Consider the following 20,121-nt stretch of genomic DNA (forward strand, 5'->3'; position numbering starts at 1 on the left):
ACTCTCTCCCGGCACAGAATCTGGGTCACAGTGGAGTGGAGCTCTGGCTGTCCTCTGTATCTAATAAGTAGCCCTCCCTTCCCCACCAGTGGCACCACGGGGCAGGCCTGGAAAATCACTCACACGTTATTGGTGCTCTCCATCCCCTCACCCACCCAGAGGTGAATATAAACCCTGAACAGCCTGAGACTCTCTACGTAGGTGAGTCAGAAGCTGGCTAGATAACCAACCACTGGGTTGTCTGCTACACTCATGCTGGTCACCCATGCTTCTCTAACAGCCCCAGGCCAAGAGCATAGCTGCTGCCATGGGTCTCTGTTACCACCTCCCAGAAGCCTTTGCTCAGGCAGGTTAGAAGGTCAGGGTGCGTAAGTCTATGTGGTAGGAAAAGTGTGAATGGAGAGATCATGGGAAGGAAAGACTAGAGGTTATTAAATGCATGACTGAATTTATGACTTCTCCTATTGACATTTTAAGTGAAAATTGTTGTAGCCTCTTCTTTCTCTCACAGACATGAATAGGAAGGTGTTTATTTTTTCCTAAATGGTCTAGTAACACTCATGTGAGCTTGATCACACAGCTGGAGAAACCTCTGTAGAACTTCACTCTGTGTCTTTGTGCTTATCCTGACCTCTCCTCATGTCTCAAGCCTTTTCTCCTACAGCTACAGGCCAATAAAAATGAGATGACCTTTTTTTTTTTTTTACTGCACTGCATCTGCACTGCTGTGGGCAGGCTTTCTCTAGTTGCATCAAGCAGGGGCTCCTCTTTAGAGGCAGGGCACGGGCATCTCATTGTGGTGGCTCTTGTTGCCGAGCACAGGCTCTAGGCACTCGGGCTTCAGCAGTTGAAGCGCATGGGCTCTGTAGCTGTGGCCACAGGCTTAGTGGCCCCGTAGCATGTGGAATCTTCCCAGACCAGGGCTCAAACCTGTGTCCCCTACATTGGCAGGCAGATCCTTAATCACTCGACCACCAGGGAATCTTGAGATGATTACTTTTAAGCCTAGGACTGGAGAGTAGAGTGTTATCTTGTGGGCGACAAGATTTTCTCCAGGGTCTATAAGGAGTTCCTTGCCCAGGTGGGCACCTGGGCCAGTAAGGAGTCATCCTCTGGTACTGCCAGATTCTGGGTCAACAGGCAGCTTTGGGTGAGAAAGGGACTCCAACAGGGTTACTCTGTGAGGACTCACCCCTATTGTCCTGGGGAAGGATCAGAATTCCTATTGAGGTGGGTTTGATCAGAGCCAGGCCTTTGTGGGAGGGATTGGATTGGGGATTTTTATGTGTCCATCCCTAGAAGAGATCGGCAGGCTTGTGTATGGAGGTATCTCCATCTGACCCAGAGTCCTGGAGTGGTGGGCAGTGAACAGTGAAATGCAGGATTACGTGCTGACCAGGCATCAGAAGTCGAGCTGAAATTCTGTTCCAACAGGACAAAGATAGCGAGAAGGAAAATTACCCACAGGAAAGACCAGCTCTAAAGTCAATTACACTGATCCCCTATGGCTATTGCTATTTTCTTTGAAACATCCTATCTATTGAAATGCTTAATTTACAGTAAAAGCACAATGACTTCTAGCATTTGTTCAATATTTTTTTATGGCTCCAAACATCTTTTATTTAAGGCTCATATTTTTGAGTTGTGTTGTTATTCAGAAAATAAGAAATAACCAGTGTGCAATAAAAACAAAATCTGTTGTAAGAGAAAAAAAAAGGGGGGGTTTAACTTCTACTAGTAAGAGAAAATTTTGGACTTCCCACTCAAAGAAGCTTATTTTACTTATTTTACTCACAACTATTTGTCTCTGTGGAATTTCACTGAGGACCTGTTACTTGGGATTTCCAGGACACAGTTAGTAGAAACAGAAGGTTAGAACAGGTCAGGGGATGCTGTACTCACTAAGAGCTATGGCTCCTCCTTCCTCTGGAGTACCTCCCCAGAGCTGATCTAATAAAATACACATCTGGAAACCAGGGGAACACAGCTGTCTGGGGCCGCATGGTCCACGGCAAATCTTCACCTCCAGTAGCCCTTGAGTGCCTGCATGCTAAGTTGCTTCAGTGCTGCCCAGCTCTTTGCGATACTATGGACTGTAGCCCGCCAGGCTCCTCTGTCCATGGGATTCTCCAGGCAAGAATGCTGGAGTGTGTTGCCCATACCCTCCTTAGGGGATCTTCCCAACCCAGGGATTGAACCCACATCTCTTACGCCTCCTGCATTGGCAGGCAGGTTCTTTACCACTAGCACCACCTGGGAAGCTCTCTATAGCCCCTGGAATGCCATAAAATAATTATTGACATAACAGTGTCCCAAAGTCATCAAGAAAATAATTTTTAATAACTCTCATGTCACCTTTGCTTAAAATCCCTCTAAGATTCCCAGGCACTTATAGCAGAAGTTAAATATTTTGGCAAGAAACATGAGTTGTAAAGGATTTGACTACTTGTCTGAAGGCCCTGCAAATAAAATATTCAGCCTATTGATTGGTATATAATCTATGTCAATGATATTGCAGTTAATATCTGGGAAATAGTGAAGAACAGGGGAGCCTTCTGCAATATCCATGAGGTTGCAAAGAATCAGACATTACTAAACAACAACAACAAAATTATAATCAACAATACATCATTTGTTGTATTATTGTGATTAATAATAATGTAATAAATAATATTAATAGCATCATATATTTTAGTAGCATTTTAGTATATGTTAATATTTTATTATATAAAATACTATAATTAATAGTATTAGTGTACTCTATATATTGCTCACTATATTATTATTGTTGTTTTTGTGTGAAACACATCCCACACTGTCTTGTTCTTAGTTGGTGCTTAGGGAGAGTGGGTTTTCAATTCTGTCAACTCCTTTGCCAAACAGAAAAGAGCAAAAGATTCTAGATTCAGGAGGGAGTAGTCCCAGTTTAGCACATCACAGGGGCACTGGCCTTAGTTTGCAGAGTGGAGTCAATGAAGATCAGAAAACAAGGAACAGCCAAGGGTTTAACCCACCTCACCATCCTCTCCCTTCCACCAAAAGTTGAAACAACCTAAGAGAAGACGTAATAGGTGATGAAAGGCATAGGCACAGGCACAGCACAAAGTAATGAAAACAGAAGATTTCAGAAAGACATGCTCAAGTTAGAGTTATCATCTGAGCCTACAGATTTCCTAAAAACTGAGGAAGAGCTGCTACAACGGGTTTCTTATAAGTCAGGTCCCATGAGCCTCCCCACCACATAGTAGGGGAAAAGTAAGTAAACCAAGAAAGGCAGGTGTTTTACTGATATATGAAATATTTAGCTTCTCTTTGTTATCTCCTGGCTTAACTATATGTTTTCTGTTTATGATACATCTCCCCTTGATTTTATATCTTGAATACAATATTCAAATAAAAGACATGATCCTCCCTGTTCTATTTAATTAAATATAATGAGAATAACTTTCTTCAAACACTAAATTAACACAAATTCTGAAGGAATTGGGCAGAGAGAAAAGATATGTGTTTCATTTTATATAAAAGTATAATCTTCTAATCATTACAAATATATATGAAAGCTGCTCAGTTCAGTTCAGTTCAGTCGCTCAGTCCTGTTCGACTCTTTGCGACCCCATGAATCGCAGCATGCCAGGCCTCCCTGTTCATCACCAACTCCCAGAGTTCACTCAGACTCACGTCCATCGAGTCCATGATGCCATCCAGCCATCTCATCCTCGGTCGTCCCCTTCTCCTACTGCCCCCAATCCCTCCCAGCATCAGAGTCTTTTCCAATGAGTCAACTCTTCGCATGAGGTGGCCAAAGTACTGGCGTTTCAGCTTTAGCATCATTCCTTCCAAAGAAATCCCAGGGTTGATCTCCTTCAGAAAGGACTGGTTGGATCTCCTTGCAGTCCAAGGGACTCTCAAGAGTCTTCTCCAATACCACAGTTCAAAAGCATCAATTCTTCAGTGCTCAGCCTTCTTCACAGTCCAACTCTCACATCCATACACGGCCACAGGAAAAACCATAGCCTTGAATAGATGGACCTTAGTCGGCAAAGTAATGTCTCTGCTTTTGAATATGCTATCTAGGTTAGTCATAACTTTTCTTCCAAGGAGTAAGCGTCTTTTCATTTCATGGCTGCAGTCACCATCTGCAGTGATTCTAGAACCCCAAAAAATAAAGCCTGACACTGTTTCCACTGCTTCCCCATCTATTTCCCATGAAGTGATGGGACCAGATGCCATGATCTTCGTTTTCTGAATGCTGAGCTTTAGGCCAACTTTTTTTCTCTCCTCTCTCACTTTCATCAAGAGGCTTTTAGCTCCTCTTCACTTTCTGCCTTAAGAGTGGTGTCATTTGCATATCTTAGGTTATTGATATTTCTCCTGGCAATCTTTTTTCCAGCTTGTGTTTCTTCCAGCCCAGTGTCTCTCATGATGTACTCTGCATATAAGTTAAATAAGCAGGGTGACAATATACAGCCTTGATGTACTCCTTTTCCTACTAGGAACCAGTCTATTGTTCCATGTCCAGTTCTAACTGCTGCTTCCTGACCTGCATACAGATTTCTCAAGAGGCAGGTCAGGTGGTATAGTATTCCCATCTCTTTCAGAATTTTTCACAGTTTATTGTGATCCACACAGTCAAAGGCTTTGGCATAGTCAATAAAGCAGAAATAGATGTTTTTTTGGAACTCTCTTGCTTTTTCTATGATCCAGCGGATGTTGGCAATTTGATCTCTGTTTCCTCTGCTTTTTCTAAAACCAGCTTGAATGTCAAGGAGTTCACAGTTCACGTATTGCTGAAGCCTGGCTTGGAGAATTTTGAGCATTACTTTACTGGCGTGTGAGATGAGTGCAATTGTGTGGTAGTCTGAGCATTCTTTGGCATTGCCTTTCTTTGGAATTGGAATGAAAACTGACCTTTTCCAGTCCTGTGGCCACTGCTGAGTTTTCTTGTGGTATATTGAGTGCAGCACTTTCACAGCATCATCTTTCAGGATTTGAAACAGCTCAATTGGAATTCCATCACCTCCACTAGCTTTGTTCATAGTGATGCTTTCTAAGGCCCACTTGACTTCACATTCCAAGATATCTGGTTCTAGGTAGTGATCACATCATCATGACTATCTGGTAAGGAGCAGAAGCTGTGCTTTGCTGGAGCAGCAGTGAAGAGATACCCCCACGTCCAAGGTAAGAGAAACCCAAGTAAGACAGTAGGTGTTGCAAGAGGGCATCAGAGGGCAGACACACTGAAACCATACTCACAGAAAACTAGTCAATCTAATCACGCTGGGACCACAGCTTTGTCTAACTCAATGAAACCAAGCCATGCCTGCGGGGCAACCCAAGACGGGCGGGTCATGGTGGAGAGGTCTGACAGAACGTGGTCCACTGGAGAAGGGAATGGCAAGCCACTTCAGTATTCTTGCCTTGAGAACCCCATGAACAGTAGGAAAAGGCAAAATGATAGGATACCAAAAGAGGAACTCCCCAGATCATTAGGTGCCCAATATGCTACTGGAGATCAGAGGAAAAATAACTACAGAAAGAACGAAGGGATGGAGCCAAAGCAAAAACAATACCCAGCTGTGGATGTGACTGGTGATAGAAGCAAGGTCTGATGCTGTAAAGAGCAATATTGCATAGGAACCTGGAATGTCAGGTCCATGATTCAAGGCAAATTTGAAGTGGTCAAACAGGAGATGGCAAGGGTGAACGTCGACATTCTAGGAATCAGCGAACTAAAATGGACTGGAATGGTGAATTTAACTCAGATGACCATTATATTTACTACTGTGGGCAGGAATCCCTCAGAAGAAATGGAGTAGCCATCATGGTCAACAAAAGAGTCTGAAATGCAGTACTTGGATGCAATCTCAAAAATGACAGAATGATCTCTGTTTGTCTCCAAGGCAAACCATTCAATATCACAGTTATCCAAGTCTATCCCCCAACCAGTAACGCTGAAGAAGCTGAAGCTGAATGGTTTTATGAAGACCTTTTAGAACTAACACCCCCCAAAAGATGTCCTTCTCATTCTAGGGGGGACTGGAATGCAAAAGTAGGAAGTCAAGAAACACCTGGAGTAACAGGCAAATTTGGCCTTGGAATGCAGAATGAAGCAGGGCAAAGACTAAAAGAATTTTGCCAAGAAAATGCACTGGTCATAGCAAACACCCTCTTCCAACAACACAAGAGAAGACTCTGCACATGGTCATCACCAGATGGTCAACACCGAAATCAGACTGATTATATTCTTTGCAGCCAAAGTTGGAGAAGCTCTATACAGTCAACAAAAACAAGACCAGGAGCTGACTGTGGCTCAGATCATGAACTCCTTATTACCAAATTCAGACTTAAATTGAAGAAAGTAGGGAAAACCGCTACACCATTCAGCTATGACCTAAATCAAATCTCTTATGATTATACAGTGGAAGTGAGAAATAGATTTAAGGGCCTAGATCTGATAGATAGAGTGCCTGATGAACTATGGAATGAAGTTTGTGACATTGTACAGGAGACAGGGATCAAGACCATCCCCATGGAAAAGAAATGCAAAAAAGCAAAATGGCTGTCTGGGGAGCCCTTACAAATAGCTGTGAAGAGAAGAGGTGAAAAGCAAAGGAGAAAAGGAAAGATATAGGCATCTAAATGCAGAGTTCCAAAGAATAGCAAGAAGAGATAAGAAAGCCTTCTTCAGCGATCAATGCAAAGAAATAGAGGAAAAGAACAGAATGGGAAAGACTAGAGATCTCTTCAAGAAAATTAGAGATACCAAGGGAACATTTCATGCAAAGATGGGCTCAATAAAGGACAGAAATGGTATGGACCTAACAGAAGCAGAAGATATTAAGAAGAGGTGGCAAGAATACATGGAAGAACTGTACAAAAAAGATGAAAGCTGCTCAGTCAAATCCAACTCTTTGCAATCCCATGGACTGTAGCCTGCCAGGCTTCTCTGTCCATGCAGTTCTCCAGGCCAGAATACTGGAGTGGGTAGCTCTTCCCTTCTCCAGGGGATCTTCCCAACTTAGGGATAACCCCAGGTCTCCGGCATTGCAGGCAGATTCTTTACTGAGTCACCAGGAAAGGCCATATGGCGCTAGCAGTAAAGAATCCACCTGCCAGTACTGGAGACGCAAGAGACGGAAGTTCAGTCTCTTGATTGGGAAGCTCCCCTGGAGAAGGAAATGGTAGCCTGCTCCAGTATTCTTGCCAGGAAAATTCCATGGACAGAAGAGCCTGGTGGGTCACAAAGAGTTGGCCTGTGGCCCATGGGTCACAAAGAGTTGGACACGACTGAGCACACAGCACACACACATACATACATACACAGACACACGTGGGGCTTCCCTGGTGGCTCGGATGGTAAAGAACCTGCCTGCAATGCAGGAGACCCCGATTCAATCCCTGAATTCAGGAATTCCCCTGGAGAAGGAAATGGCTACCCACTCTAGTATTCTGGCCTGGAGAATTCCACGGACAGAGGAGCCTGGCAGGCTATAGTCCACGGGGTCACAAAGAGTCAGACATGACTGATCAACTAACACTTATATATAATCTAAGAAAAAAGAAAGGGATTCTTTATATCCAGAAAACAGAACGTTAAAAATCCAAAACATCTGAAACCAAAAACACAGCCGTTACCAATTTATTCAGTCCCATGTAATTAATTCTTATTCTGCTTGATCTTGGGTGAGCAGTTTTATAAAACTGTCAGTTTCTCTATTAGAGTTCTAGAAATACCAACTCAGTCCAGTGGTATGGTCTCAAAATTATGTAAGCTAAGCCATCAGAATCCTCTAGCCCAGAGTTCTTGCCATAGTCTTTTCCAAGGGTCTCTGAGAAGACAAAGCATTCTGGCCTATAGATAATGGCAAATACTTCCAGGGAAGAATCAGAGCAAAACAAAATCTGTCTGTGGGTGATAAAGTATTTAAAATGGCATGGTTAAGATCTGGTAACAGTTAAGTTAATAAGAATATTTGGTTGTTTCCATGACACTCAACATTATAGAATAATTACTAGAATGGTGATTGGACATCTCATGGATGTCCTAATTTCTAGGAAATTAATACAACTTCTGAAATACTTACATTTATATTTACCCATACAAATATATCCTAAATTAATATCACTTCTTATTTGGAAGAGGACAAGCCTTTCCATGCAATAATCTAACCTATCAAATAAACCAAATTAGTATAACATCTCTCTTTTCACAAGGTGAGAGAACAAATCCCTTGAGACTTTCCATGGAGTCTTTGGAATAAGTCAGTTTGGAGTTAAGATAATTTCATTTAGGATCTGACTTGGGGAAGGCAAAATTGTCAAAAGTGGAAAAAAAAAATACCCTTAGTTCTTTGAAAAGTGATAAGACTTGGTTTTCTTAAATAATCAAGGATAAGGTTAACATGAGACATATGAAATTATGCTGATAAAAATCTTTGTTTCTTAGATGGATGACTTAAAAGGTAAAGAAAAATATTTTGCAATCTATTAAGAACAAACCAACAATCCAAGAAAACTGCTATATTAGTAGAAAGAAAAACAGATTCTAGTTTTGCACTGTTACATTTTTGAGCTTATCTTTAAAACACCTTATAAATAAATCCATTCAATCTTAGCCAGCTTAACCACACATAAAATTACTTTTCCTCTAAATCTCCTATAACTTTCTATATCCATTCAATTTTTTCCCCTATATTTTTCTCTTTCTCACTCTGGGACAAATAGTCATTCCACTTTAGGACAAAATTATTCTACTTTTCCTTTGCTGAAGACACATACTTCACATTTTGCAAACTTTTTCTTATTGAAGCATATCCTACTTTTCTGTATACTTTGCCTGAAAAGTTATTCCCTTATTATTTTTGGTAGTTTTATTTTCATACACTTATTATAGTTTTTAGATATTAGTAACCCTTCTTGCACAGAAAAGAATCTAGGAAGTAAACAATTATGAACTGCCTGTCACATATCAGTATTCTCTGGTAGACTAACAAATTTTCTGAATCTACAATTTTATAGGTCTATACTTCCTCATATTTTTCAATGTGGTAAAAAGAACATACTGACAGACTCAAATATATTTAGATTCTCTATAACACACAAAATTCAAAAGCAAAAAGCACATAAACTTCAATGTATATTCACTAATGAATTATTTAGCAGTTCAGGTTACTTAGAAATGGTTGAGATGTTTAGTGAATATCCATTACTTGGCATAACTCTAAGATTGTAGGTTACAAAAAAAAAAAAGATTTTGGAAACTAATTTTAGGCAGACACAAAACTTCCCAACATCTCCAATTATTTCCCTGTTAACTATTTTTACAGTCCATATTGCAGGGGTGGGGTGGGGGGGTGGCGGGGGGGGCAGCGGAAAACCTCTGAAAAAAACAAATTAAATGCTTGGAAGTTTTTTGTTTGTTTTACTTCTGTGCTGGATTTCTGAGGCAATGGATATCAAGGAATTCGTTTTTACTGCATCTTTACTTATACATTTATTTTTTAGATTGAACTGATAAACTTTATAGTCTTAAATATCTAGTAGATAACATATTACTTTGTTTGACCAGTAAAGCCAAGTAGAATGAAAATGTATGCTTGTATTATAGTCAGTACTGATAGTCAGAAGGTATCGCTGTTTTTACTTAGTCAACAGTATCAAAATAATCTTCAAAGATTTGCTCAACTCACAGTTTTTGGGTTCGTTCCTATATTTCTGGAAGATTTTAGTAGTATTTAATTTATATAAACACTCATTTACCTCTAAGCTGATTTAAATAGAGCTCTTTACAGGACTTTATAAATTTGGTAATACCATTCAGAGGAAGGAAACTATTACAGATGTATAACATATGTACATATATCCATAAACATATGTACAGACAGGTGCAAACAGATCTTATATCTTTCCATCTAAAATTTTAGCCATGAGCCAGGTAAACACAGTAGCACCAAAACTCACTGGTTTATTTCCGCTCTCTGTCTAAATCGTGTTTCTGACAAATGGAAAAATTCAAGGCTAACTACTCAATATGAGAGTTAAATCCTTTTACCAATATCCACAGAGCTTTTGCCCTGTCTTACACACACTAGACTACATTATAGGTGAGAGACTGAGGGAATGTGAAGCAGCTGCTGTGAAGCTGTCTCCAAAGTCTGACCCAGTTAAAATATCCAGTCTGTTTCCAATTGGTCTTCCTTATTTTTCTTTTCAGCCTCATGCAATTGCTTTTGGGGGTCCCTGAGTCCCTTGAAGGGCAGACAGTAAGAAGCTGCCTGCAAAGTGGGAGACGTGGGTTCGATACCTGGGTTGGGAAGATCCCCTGGAGGACGGCATGGCAACCCACTGCATTATTCTTGCCTGGAGAATCCCCCATGGTCAGAGGAGCCTGGTGGGCTAGAATCCACAGAGTCCCAAAGAGTTGGACATGACTAGTCCCTTGAGAGCCCCAGGGGACAGAGGGCAACAAGTCCAAGTGCCTGAGAGGCTAGAGTGAGAAGGAAGATGGTCTGGCATGGTGGACAGAGGATGGAGGGGCCTGAAGAGAGGCAAAAAGGATTCAAAGGAGCAGAAGGAAATATTGAAGGTGGTGAAGGAGGAAGGATGAGTGGAAGCAGTGGGAAGTGAGAAGTCTCAGAGGAACAAGATTGAGCAGATCCTCAGCTTCCCACTGAAGTTCCTATCAACAGTAGTCTAGTCATGCCAGCAAGAAAGCAAGCAGAAGTTAGCAGAACATATAGTCATATGAGTTCAAGAAGAGGGTTTCAGCTGATTGAGAAGCTCCACTGGGAGAAACAGAATCAAAAAGAGAAAATAGAGTCCTCAAAAGAGCCAGGGAGAAAAAATTCCCAACCTAGGACTCAAGGACTAAATCCACACTTGACAAAAAGAGCCAGAAAGAAATTTTCTAGCCCAGGAAGTCAGAAGTGAATTTCCATTTGAAACAAAGAACCAAGCCCAGAACTCAGGGAGTGAATGAATCTTACTCAAAACAAAGAGCCAGAAAGAAAGCCTTACAGCCCAGTGTGTATTACTCATAGAGTCATGCCCAACTCTTAGCGAACCCATGGGCTGGAGCCCACCAGGCTCCTCTGTCCATGGGATTTCCCAGGCAAGAATACTTGAGTGGGTTGCCATTTCCTTCTCTGAGGGATCTTCCCAACCCAGGATGGAACCTGGGTCTCCCACAGTCCTTCTGTCCACACTGTTTCTGTCCTTCAATGTGCACATCTTTGTGAAATGTTTCCTTAGTATCTCTAATTTTCTTGAAGAGATCTCTAGTCTCTCTCATTCTACTGTTTCCCTCCACTTTTTTGCATTGTTCACACAGGAAGGCTTTTTTTAATCTCTCCTTTCTATTCTTTGGAACTCTACATTCACATGGGCATATCTTTCCTTTTCTCCTTTGCTTTTAGCTTCTCTTCTTTTCTCAGCTATTTTTAAGGCCTCCTTAGATAACCATTTGCCTTTTACATTTCTTTTTCTTCCAGATTGTTCTGATCACTACCTCCTGTACAAAAAGGACAGAAAGAGCATAGACCTAAGAGAAGCAGAATTGTTAAGAAGAGGTGGCAAGAATACACAGAACTATACAAAAAATATATTGACCCAGATAATCATGATGTTGTGATAACTCACCTAGAGCCAGATATCCTCGAATTCAAAGTCAAGTGGGCCTTAGGAAACATAATTACGAACAAAACTAGTGGAGGTGATGGAATTCCAGCTGAACTATTTCAAATCCTAAGATGATGCTGTAAAAGTGCTGCATTCAATATGACAGCAAATTTGGAAATCTCAGCAGTAGCCACAGGACTGGAATAGGTCAGTTTTCATTTCAATTCCAAAGAAAAGCAATGCCAAAGAATGTGCTAATTACCACACATTGCAGTCATTTCTCATGCTAGCAAAAGTAATTCTCAAAATTCTCCAAGCCAGGCTTGAACAGTACATGAACTGAGAACTTTCAGATGTTCAAGCTGGATTTAGAAAAACAGAGGAACCAGAGCTCAAACTGCCAACATCTATTGCATCATAGAAAATGCAAGAGAATTCCAGAAAAGCTTCTACTTCTGCTTCATTGACTATGCTAAAGCCATTGACTGTGTGGATCACAACAAACTGTGGAATATTCTTAAAGAGATGGGAATATCAGATCACCTTACCTGCCTCCTGAGAAACCTGTACGCAGGTCAAGAAGCAACAGTTAGAACTGGACATGGAACAACAGACTGGTTCCAAATAGGGAAAGGAGTACATCAAGGCTGTATATTGTCACCCTACTTATTTAACTTATATGCAGAGTACATCATGTGAAATGCTGGGCTAGATGAAGCACAAGTTGGAATTAAGATTGCTGGGAGAAATATCAATAACCTCAGATATGCAGATAACACCACCCTTATGGCAGAAAGTGAAGAGGAGCTAAAGAACATCTTGATGAAAGTGAAACAGGAGAGTGAAAAGGCTAGCTTAAAGCTCAACATTCAAAAATGAAGATTATGGCATCCAGTCCCTTCGTGTTATGGCAAATAGATGGGGAAACAATGGAAACAGTGAGAGACTTTATTTTTGGGGGGTCCAAAATTACTGCAAATGGTGACTGCAGCCATGAAATTAAAAGATGCTTGCTCCTTGGAAGAAAAGCTATGACCAACCTGCTACTAAGTCACTTCAGTCGTGTCCGACTCTGTGAGACCCCATAGACAGCAGCCCACCAGGCAAGATTCTGGGATTCTCCAGGTAAGAACACTGGAATGGGTTGCCATTTCCTTCTCCAGTGCATAAAAGTGAAAAGTGAAAGTGAAATCGCTCAGTCATGTCCGACTCCTAGCAACCCCATTGACTGCAGCCTACCAGGCTCCTCTGTCCATGGGATTTTCCAGGCAAGAGCACTGGAGTGGGTTGCCATTGCCTTCTCTGATGACCAACCTAGACAGCATATTAAAAAGCAGAGACATTACTTTGCCAACAAAGGTCCATCTAGTCAAAGCTGTGGTTTTTCCAGTAGTCATGTATGGATGTGAGTGTTGGACCATAAAGAAGGCTGAGCGCTGGAGAACTGATGCTTTTAAACTGGTGTTGGAGAAGGCTCTTGAGAGTCCCTTGGACTGCAAGGAGATCAAACCAGTCAATCCTAAAGGAAATCAATCCTGAATATTCATTGGAAGGACTGACGCTGAAGCTCCAATACTTCGGCCCTCTGATGCGAAGAGACAACTCATTAGAAAAGACCCTGATGCCGGGAAAGATAGAAAGCAGAAGAAGGGGACGACAGAGGATGAGGTGGCTGGATGGCATCACCAACTCAGTGAGCATGAGTTTGAACAGGCTCCGCGAGATAGTGAAGGACAGGGAAGCCTGGCGTGCTGCAGTCCATGTGGTTGCAGAGTTGGACGTGACTAAGAGACTGAACAACTCCTATAATGCAGGCAGATTTTTTACCATTTGAGCCACCAGGGAAGCTACAGCCTAGTAGGTATCTCACAAGTAAAGAATCCTTGGCCTCTAACCCATCTTCTAGAGTATCCTCAGAATCTTAAGAACCAAAATCTGTCAGTAGGCTATCATCTGGGGCACCTGTTCAGAATCCGGACACTCCAATGGACCCTGAACAATCAGACAGAAATGAAAACAACGTCATCAACAGTGTTGATTGTTGCAGCCTAGGTAAGAGGTCCAAGGGTCCAAGGGTCTTATGTAAGTCACGGTATATGTACTACCAAAGAAAATCCAGGGGTGGACAGTAGATGAAGCAGTAAAAAATCGGTCTTACTCAGAAATACTGTATTAGCAGAAAGAGACGTCAGTATAGAGCTGAGCTCAATTCCAAATACAGCAAGGGCAAGTGGGCATTTATAATCAAGGAGTAAGATGGGGGTCAAGATGTTCCAAAGAGGATGCATTATGGTAAAGAACACTATGATTCAACCGATTTGACAAAATTCTTGCTGATGGCAGACCAGGGTGAATAGATATCAAGGGTGGGGATAAGGAACTTGATTAGATATCAAGGGTGATCAGATGTCAAGTGTGAAGGGTTGTTTCTCAATTGACTTTACAGAATTCTTGCTAAAACCAGGCCTGACAAGAACAGATACAGAAGTCCACCATTAAGTAAAGAAGAGGGCTTAGAGGAGCCTGACTGAAGACTGGTCAAGGAGAGAGCCTCTGTCACCTTAAACCCCGAAAGATGTCCAGGAGGCAGGTGGGCTAAAAGTCAATAAATCTCCCATGGGGCTCATACGGGAGAAACAACCAAAGATCTTTCACAAAAATTCTCTTTTATACCTCTGGTCACCAACCCTAGAAAATGTAGAGAAGAGGATAACAACAGGGGGCATTTTTCAATTATTTCAGATTATCAGCCAAGGAGATGGAATATTGTCAGGTCAGACCAAGCTTTAAACTAAATGTAACATTTTCTCCCTACTCCTGCTAAGTACTCAGTTCAGTTCAGTTCAGTTCAGTCACTCAGTCGTGTCCGACTCTTTGTGAGCCCATGAATTTCAGCACGCAGGCCTCCATGTCCATCACCGTCTCCCGGAGTTCACTCAGACTCATGTCCATCGAGTCCATGATGCCATCCAGCCATCTCATCCTCTGTCGTCCCCTTCTCCTCCTATCCCCAATCGCTCCCATCATCAGTCTTTTCCAATGAGTCAACTCTTCACATGAGGTGGCCAAAGTACTGGAGTTTCAACTTTAGCATCATCCCCTCCAAAGAAATCCCAAGAATGATCTCCTTCAGAATGGACTGGTTGGATCTCCTTGCAGTCCAAGGGATCCTCAAGAGTCTTCTCCAACACCACAGTTCAAAAGCATCAGTTATTCGGCACTCAGCCTTCTTCACAGTCCAACTCTCACGTCCATACATGACTACTGGAAAAACCATAGCCTTGACTAGACGGACCTGAGTCGACAAAGTAATGTCTCTCCTTTTCAATATGCTATCTAAGTTGGTCATAACTTTTCTTCCAAGGAGTAAGCGTCTTTTAATTTCATGGCTGCAATCATCACCTGCAGTGATTTTGGAGCCCCCAAAAATAAAGTCTGACACTGTTTCCACTGTTTCCCCATCTATTTCCCATGAAGTGATGGGACCAGATGCCATGATCTTCATTTTCTGAATGTTGAGCTTTAAGCCAACTTTTCACTCTCCACTTTCACACTCATCAAGAGGATTTTTAGTTCCTCTTCACTTTCTGCCATAAGAGTGGTGTCATCTGCATATCTGAGGTTATTGATATTTCTCTTGACAATCTTGATTCCAGCTTGTGTTTCTTCCAGTCCAGCGTTTCTCATGATGTACTCTGCATAGAAGTTAAATAGGCAGGATGACAATATACAGCCTTCACGTACTCCTTTTCCTATTTGAAACCAGTCTGTTGTTCCATGTCCAGTTCTAACTGCTGCTTCCTGACCTGCATACAGATTTCTCAAGAGGCAGGTCAGGTGGTCTGGTATTCCCATCTCTTTCAGAACCTTCCACAGTTTATTGTGATCCACAAAGTCAAAGGCTTTGGCAGTCAATAAAGCAGAAATAGATGTTTTTCTAGAACTCTCTTGCTTTTTCCATGATCCAGCAGATGTTGGCAATTTGATCTCTGGTTCCTCTGCCTTTTCTAAAACCAGCTTGAACATCAGGAAGTTCACGGTTCACATACTGCTGAAGCCTGACTTGGAGGATTTTGAGCATTAATTTACTAGCATGTGAGATGAGTGCAATTGTGTGGTAGTTTGAGCATTCTTTTGCATTGCCTTTCTTTGGGATTGGAATGAAAACTGACCTTTTCCAGTCCTGTGGCCACTGTTGCATTTTCCAAATTTGCTGGCATATTGAGTGCAGCACTTTCACAGCATCATCTTTCAGGATTTGAAATAGCTCAACTGGGATTCCATCACCTCCACTAGCTTTGTTTGTAGCGATGCTTTCCAAGGCCCACTTGACTTCACATTCCAGGATGTCTGGCTCTAGATTAGTGATCACACCATCATGATTATCCGGGTCATGAAGATCTTTATTGTACAGTTCTTCTGTGTATTCTTACCACCTTTTCTTAATATCTTCTGCTTCCGTTAGGTCCAGACCATCTCTGTCCTTTATCGAGCCCATTTTTGCATGAAATGTTCCTTTGGTATCTCTAATTTTCTTGAAGAGATCTCTAGTCTTTCCCATTCTGTTCTTTTCCTCTATTTCTTTGCTGAAGCTGAAGAAGGCTTTCTTATCTCTTCTTGCTATTCTCTGGAACTCTGCATTCAGATGCATATATCTTTCCTTTTCTCCTTTGCTTTTCACTTATCTTCTTTTCGCAGCTATTTGTAAGTCCTCCCCAGACAGCCATTTTGCTTTTTTGCATTTCTTTTCCATGGGGATCGTCTTGATCCCTGTCTCCTGTACAGTGTCACGAACCTCAGTTCATAGTTCATCAGGCACTCTATCTATCAGATCTAGGCCCTTAAGTCTATATCTCACTTCCAATGTATAATCATAAGGGATTTGATTTAGGTCATAGCTGAATGGTGTAGCGGTTTTCACTACTTTCTTCAATTTGAGTCTGAATTTGGCAATAAGGAGTTCATGGTCTGAGCCACAGTCAGCTCCTGGTCTTGTTTTTGTTGACTGTATAGAGCTTCTCCATCTTGGGCTGCAAAGAATATAATCAGTCTGATTTCGGTGTTGACCATCTGGTGATGTCCATGTGTAGAGTCTTCTCTTGTGTTGTTGGAAGAGGGTGTTTGCTATGACCAGTGCATTTTCTTGGCAAAACTCTATTAGTCTTTGCCCTGCTTCATTCTGCATTCCAAGGCCAAATTTGCCTGTTACTCCAGGTGTTTCTTGACTTCCTACTTTTGCATTCCAGTCCGCTAGAATGAAAAGGACATCTTTTGGGGGGTGTTAGGTCTAAAAGGTCTTTTAGGTCTTCATAAAACCATTCAACTTCAGCTTCTTCAGCGTTACTGGTTGGGGCATAGACTTGGATAACTGTAATATTGAATGGTTTGCCCTGGAGACGAACAGAGATCATAAGAATACTGAAGTGGTTTGCCATTCCCTTCTCCAGTGGACCACATTCTGTCAGACCTCTCCACCATGACCCGCCCGTCTTGGGTTGCCCCACGGGCATGGCTAGGTTTCGTTGAGTTAGACAAGGCTGTGGTCCTAATGTGATTAGATTGACTAGTTTTCTGTGAGTATGGTTTCAGTGTGTTTGCCCTCTGATGCCCTCTTGCAACACCTACCATCTTACTTGGGTTTCTCTTACCTTGGGTGTGGGGTATATCTTACAGCTGCTGCAGCAAAGCACAGCCACTGCTCCTTACCTTGGACAAGGGGTATTTTCTTACTGCCACCCTTCCTGACCTTCAATGTGGGATAGCTCCTCTAGGCCCTCCTATGCCCACACAGCCAAGGCTCCTCGGGTTGCTCCTCCCGGCTGCCACCCCTGGCCTCGGGCGCGAGGTGGCTTCTCCCAGCCACCCCTGACCTCGGAGGCAGGGTGTCTCCTCCCGGCTGCCACTGACCTCGGATGTGTGGTAGTTCCTCTCGGCCACCTCCCCTGCCCTCGGACGCAGGGTAGCTCCTCTCTGCTGCTGTTCCTGACCTTGGACACGGAGTGTCTCCTCCTGGCCGCCCCTGGCCTCGGACACTGGATGTCTCCTCCCGGCCGCCAAGTCCTAGCTCATGTAGAATACCAGAGAGTTATAGTGTGAGTAAATTACTCAATGCCACTACACAGATATGCCTACTGGGAACTTAAGAAAATGTGTGTTAACAAGAATTTTTGTAATGGTAAAGGCCGTGTTTATTTTACAGACCCACCTTCTTTGAAACATGGAGCAGTTCTCGAAGCTGAGCATACAATGTTGTTACCACATAGTCACTGTATTTGCTCATTCATTCACCTAATCAATCACTATTTCACATCTACCCTGTGCCAGGTGCTATGCTAGGAACAGGAGGTACAAACCTGAGAAAAATGATTCCTGCCCAAAGAGTGTTGTCACTGGAAAAAATTCTTTCAAGTCAACCATTAACCAATGTACTTTCATCACTTCATGGCAAATAGAAGGGGAAAAGGTAGAAACAGTGACATTTTTTATTTTGGGGGGCTCCAAAATCACTGTGGACAGTGAGTCCAGCCATGAAATTTTAAAATGTCTGCTCTTTGGAAGAAAAGCTCTGACAAACCTAGGCAGGGTATTAAAGAGAACAGACATTACTTTGCCAAAAAAAGTCCATCTAGTCAAAGCTATGGTTTTTCTAGTAATCATGTGCAGATGTGAGAGTTGGGCCAAAAAGAAGGCTGAGTGTGGAAGAATTGATGGTTTTGAATTGTGGTGCTGGAGAAGACTCTTGAGAGTCCCTTGGACTGCAAGGAGATCCAACCAGTCAATCCTAAAGGAAATCAACTCTGAATATTCATTGGAAGGATTGATGCCAAAGCTGAAGCTCCAATACTTTGGCCCCTGATGCAAAAAGCTGATTCATTGGAAAAGATTCTGATGCTAGGAAAGTTTGAAGGCAAAAAGAGAAGAGGGCGGCAAAGGATGAGTTAGCTAGATAGCGTCACCGACTCAGTGAACATGAATTTGAGCAGGCTCCGGGAGATCGTGAAGGAAAGGGAAGCCTGGCATGCTGCAGTTCATGGGGAGTCAGTCATGACTTAGCAGCTGACAACAACTAAACAGTGGTTTCTGAATTCTAACCTTTCTCCAACCTCCAATTAATGCTATGAATGTGAACGCGAAGTCGCTCAGTCGTGTGCAGTTCTTTGCGAGTCCCCATGGACTGTAGCCTACCAGTCTCCTCTGTCCATGGGATTTTCCAGGCAATAGTACTGGAGTGGATTGCCATTTCCTTCTCCAAGGGATCTTCCCAACCCAGGGATCGAACCCGGGTCTCCCGCATCGTAGACAGATGCTTTACCATCTGAGCCACCTTTCTCATAATCTCTGTAGAAGAAACCCTTTTCATAAACATTAATTCTCACTGGGAATGTCTATGAGTCACAGTAAAAATAGTTTCTTTTAACAAACCTAATGATATTAATACTTTGGCCATCTGATGTGAAAAGCCAACTCTTTGGGAGACTCTGATGCTGGGAAAGATTGAAGGCAGGAGGAGAAGAGAGTAACAGAGGCTGAGATGGTTGGATGGCAGCACTGACTCAATGGACATGAGTTTGAACACAGACTCCGGAGACAATGATGGACAGGGAAGTCTGGTGTGCTGCAGTCCATGGGGTCACAAAGGGTCATACTTGATTAAATAACTTAACAATAACAGAATGTTGTTGAAGTTTATTAATTTTTATTAATTGAAGTGAAACTTCAGGACATCTTTCCTGGTTACTTTCTGTGTCAGATACACTTACAGATGGCAAAGAAAGAAAGAAAGAAAGAAACTCAACAAAGAAAATACTTGTGCCATTAAAAATGCACCAGAAAGATAGAAGGATATGGACATCCCAGAGGCCCAGAATCATAACTAGAGAAAGACAGCATCAGATATCCTGATAATTTCTGACCCTTCTGGTTGTCCAAGGGTCAGACAAGACGTTTAGAAAACGATTTGTATACTTAATGGCCTATGATAAATGCCTAGTGGTAAGAGCCATAATCATTAGTATCAAAGTCCTTTTCTTTGGTCATCTGCTACATTCATAAAGGGATCTACTTACTACAGAGGAGTCAATCTAGCTTCAGAATACGCTGCTTTTCTAAGATAAAAAAGCACGTGCAATAATACCCTATCCCACTCCACTCTATCCATAATTTACTTAAGTAAATTCAGTATAAATCCCTGAACTTGCACCTGTAATAAAATTTAGTTTCAGGTTGAGTTGCCATGAAAAGAAGAGAAAAATGTGACCTGGAAGTGCTAACTGTGCCATCCAACCATCTCAGCCTCTGTTACTCCCTTCTCCTTCTCCCTTTGTAGTGGAGACTGGGCTTTTTGGATGGCCCAGGAAAATGCCCAGTGTGGACATGGTAAGAGAAACCAGGCCTGGATCACGTTTAACCACTGATCACATTTAGCTCACTGGGTTATAAACTGATTTCATTTGGGCTTCAGAAAGTTTTCCAATACCCTCCAAGCCTATGAATACTGGGCTGCAC

The sequence above is a fragment of the Ovis aries genome, chromosome 1 (genome assembly GCF_016772045.2).
Source record: "Ovis aries strain OAR_USU_Benz2616 breed Rambouillet chromosome 1, ARS-UI_Ramb_v3.0, whole genome shotgun sequence".
Lineage (NCBI taxonomy): Eukaryota > Metazoa > Chordata > Mammalia > Artiodactyla > Bovidae > Ovis > Ovis aries.